Source organism: Dermacentor variabilis, chromosome 11 (assembly GCF_050947875.1).
Source record: "Dermacentor variabilis isolate Ectoservices chromosome 11, ASM5094787v1, whole genome shotgun sequence".
NCBI lineage: Eukaryota > Metazoa > Arthropoda > Arachnida > Ixodida > Ixodidae > Dermacentor > Dermacentor variabilis.
The window spans coordinates 67,544,440-67,548,666 of NC_134578.1; the positions used below are offsets into that span (position 1 = coordinate 67,544,440).

Consider the following 4,227-nt stretch of genomic DNA (forward strand, 5'->3'; position numbering starts at 1 on the left):
ATCAGCAGTGCCTAAACGCCGTCTACTGCTTCGCTTATGATGGCACAGACTAAAACTGCTGCGCTAAGCGGCTCAGAAAGTCAACGGCGTTGTAGGGCAAATGTCGCTTTGGTGCGGCGATAGACACGCCAGCGTGAAGCAGAACGCCTTCGCGCGTTCGCGGCGCACGTTGCGAATCCTACCACTCGCATTTGTTAAGCTTAGCGCGTTGCAACTGGCGCCTAGGACACTACGGAGCTGGACCAACATGCTCGTCCCGTCGCCGAAGCTACTCGGCAGCTTGACGCCGCTCGCCAACCGGACGTCGCCCCACGCCAAGAAAACCTGCAGCACAGTCACCGGCTCGCATATCGTGTGTCTTTCTCCTCAGCGGTCCGGGAGTTCACGAAGCAAACAAGCAACAGCTTCTTTGAATACACGTTTCCCTTTCGTTTTCTACCGATTCCTATGAAAGAGCGATCTACCCTGATTTTTTTTTCTCAGGTATTGAACAGTTTGAATATAGATTCAATATTTTCCTCTTTGAATATATAAAGTATATTTTGCATGTGGAGTTATAAGATAGCTGCAATGTTGAAGTAGGGTAAACCCTCTTTTTCGCTTCCAATCACTCATTTTAGGTAAAAAAAAATATCACTACTCTAATTCAATGCAGTAATAGTAATTCCTACTTCCGTAGAAGACATTCATTCACATCAATCGTTTTTCTTGGTGTTCGAATTTTCCCGTGCTCAAGAGTGCCAGAAAGATATTAGCTGCTTTGTACTTTTCGGCGAAGAGAGTGAAACAAATTAAGAGTTTTTAGGCGACCCTGCCTGAAAGCCGCAGTTGCTGGACACCAATTAACAAAGAACCACTGGTTTGTCTAGATGAAAGGATGTCTTACATTCCTTGACTAATAACTGCTCACTTCTTTGTCACATGGCAAACTACCATGCGTACTCCATCGCTTTACAACGTCACACACATTTAATAAGTGCCGTGCTGCATTTGGACCTATCTACTTGATATTTACCATATTCGCCGTTACAAGTGATGCGTACCTACAGACATCCGCAATTTCTACGTAAGCAGTTCTCGCACTCGGTGTCCTTACGAGACGTGTGATGTCGTTAAACATATAAAAATAGCTTTTCAAAAAGAGAACAAGAAAGCAACTGGTTTATTCTAGCGTGCCTTTTCGCAGGAAGAGCAATAACTAGTAGTAAAAACACTATAGAATGTGAAGTACAAATTTTGCTTGAAAATCAGTCAATCACTTGAAATGTATAAAAAGAAACCAGAAAATCGTAGCCATGGTTTTCATTCTGTTAGGCCGATTTGGCAAATAAACAAAGATACTTCAGCATTGTAGCCTAATGGTGGTTTTTAACTGTGCAACAAATGCTTAGTACACGTGCATGTACGGAATAACGGCTTCAGTGTCGGTAAAAGGTGAAAGCCAGGCAGCCAGTATTAGAAGTTATAATAAATTTACTGAAATCATTGTAATTTCTTTCGTAACCATGATTTTCAAAAAGCTGGTTCATATACATTTCTGAATATTCGTTGCGGATTATAACAAAGGGCCATACACAAGCAATCTTAAAGAGCGCCTCACCCGGCCTCACAACTTCAAGCTGACAGGCTTAGTGCATGCAATACGCGCTCCCGAGCCTGTATGCTAAGATTTACATGGATACACGCCGCGGAAATAGGTGAAATTTTAAAATGAACGCCGTTTTTCCTTGTCCTCGCGGGAGCCATGCTCGACGTATATGAGCAAGCGCGCCTACGTACATGTCAATGCTGTGACGTCGCTCATAGTGACACGTGACACTTCGAGTTTATTCAAGGCAACATCTGTTTTATTGCAATCTGTTGCTTCAGTAGACGAGTTAATACTTAGAGAAATAATAAGACGCAAACCGAATGTCTGCGTGTTTTTGTTTTACTTCGCGCCGAAGCAAGAGAGACGTACTTCCGTTTCGTCTGCTTGTTCCTATGTAGTGCAGTCGCGCGCACTGAGAGCGAAACTGTCATCGTCTACGGAGTTCCAGCGCGCAATCGTGCTCTGTCATCCGCTTGAATCCGCCTCAGTGTTCTTGTAGCAAATACTCATACCGCTAGTCAGGTGTCCTCGTGCACAGCCCGCAAAATCGTGCGTTGCGCGAAACTAGACAAACGCGACACCTGGCGCGCGCGACCGTCAGCGGAAGTGTGCCCCGGAACAAGAAAAGCGAGAGAACAAAATAAAAAAATGAACAAGAAAAGGCAGGTCTCATGACGCATGAGTCACGCGATCCTCCAGCTCTTGTACGGGAGATCGTAGGGAAAGAATTTCGCTTTGCGGAGGCTAGACGGGGCAGGTGGAGAGAGTGTCCTTGTTGACGGTGACGCTCACCTCCTGAAATCACCGGCTCGTGCTTCTGCAATATTTCTATCACGGCTATTAACTACACCTGTTTGTAAAAAAATGTTGGGGTATAACGCTCCCAAGAGGCCACGTAACGACCTCCTTGGTATAACCAAAATTTGCTACGTCGCCGGATCAGGGCCCTTTGACATGTTGTGCGAACGAGCGCTGGCATTAACATGATATTAAAGAAACGCATACTGTGTGCATTCTCAGTGTGGACGGTGAATGAATTGTCATATTTAAAATAATTTAGTTTTCAGTTCACGGGTATTGTATGTAATTATGCAGGTATTTGGTAATTCCAAAACACATATTTTATCTGCAAAGCACTCGTGTGAAAGTTTACCGTGATAATACTGTGCTTGAACCAAATACAAACTGAAATAAATTTGTTAACAATGACCTATAAACTTACGGCAGAGTAGTATTTATCCGAGCAGTTGTGATACTTTGCTGGATGCGCGTTCTTTTCTTCTTCTGCAAAAAAAAATTGTCCAGGCGTTCAATTTATTTCAAGAATAATCGAAAATTCTAAGTACTTTTCAGTATGAGAGTGGCATCAAAGAGAAGCACTACACCACAGCCTATTCTCATTAAGAAAAAGCCCAGTGCATGACGTGAAAGCGCATTCACCTTAATCAAAGCAACTGTACGCATTTAGAATTTACTAACCAAAACAGTTCCGCACTGCTACGTCGAATGAGGATAGCAGTTTGAGACAGTTTTTTTTCAACTTCATTGCGTGAATGCAGCTCAAACCACCAACATGCAGAAAAATAGGTGTGTTTTATGGAAAGAGGTAGAAACACATGCCCTGTGTTTGCACTACTTTCGGCTATACGCGTTCTTCCCCCGCTTCAATTCATTTTGTCGCATTCGTGCCATGAATTGGATTGGCCGTACAGAGATTTATATTTTTTGCTTCATTCAGAATTTTCTGCGGCAATGCGCTTTTGCCCTCACAGCCTCTCCTAAAATGTGAATTGCACTAAAAATTCACGCAAAATTACTTTGTAGATATTGGGCCATTCTTCTTGTGAACACTTGCGCTTGGGTATATCTATATTTAGGTACACCATAGGATAGAAATATCATCGTAGTGCAATGTCTCCACCTTTCATGAAGACAACAATTACAACAAATTACAAAATCTTAATAACATACCCCAAGTATTTGGCGGCCAGACACAAGTTCCGTTATCGCAGAGGCCAACAATTGCGAAACGTGGAGCTGTAGATACACTCTGCAAAACGAAGGCGCCGTCAATTAATAGGCAAGTTGGAGAGCATTGGAAGGGAACGGCAGCTGGGCTTGCGCACACATGACTAACCCGATTGTCTTCCTCGTGCACTTCATCGCCAGCCTGCTGGTGATACCGGCGGGAAACCAACAACCGTGTCAGCACTTCCGAGCCGCCTATGTGTTTCTACGCCAAAATGACTGTTCTTCGGCGCCTCTGTTACTAAAACCTTCGCATGTGTTTCGTGACGTACCATGGTAAACTCCTAGCGGTAGCAACAGTGCAGTCTACCAGTCGTGTGTAGCGGCGCTGCGGACACCTAGACTATAAAAGCTGTCGATGAGACATCGCAACCCAAAGGGCACGGATTACTAACCCGATTGTCTTCCTCATGCAGGTAAGACAGCGTTTTGGAAAATGCTTTCGTTCTAGCGAGCGTTGTCTTCTCGTGCTGTCATTTTCTGCGGTACTTCTCGATACAGTGTCTGACGCAGAGTACATAACGAAGTTGCTATTGCTTGCAGGCAATGTTGAAACTAACCCCGGACCCGATATGGCGGAACTTTCACGTCAGCTGCAACAGATTGCA

General features: G+C 44.3%; 1 long non-coding RNA gene across 1 annotated transcript; it reads right to left on the reverse strand.

Moving 5' to 3' along the window:
- Positions 1–2,805: 2,805 nt before the first annotated feature.
- LOC142563803 (uncharacterized) lies at positions 2,806–3,843 on the reverse strand. The gene is made up of 3 exons (XR_012824418.1): positions 3,729–3,843; positions 3,563–3,641; positions 2,806–2,875 (listed from the first exon to the last, which is right to left on the reverse strand). It is a non-coding gene; the product is annotated as an uncharacterized LOC142563803 (long non-coding RNA).
- Between the last annotated feature and the right edge of the window lie 384 nt (positions 3,844–4,227).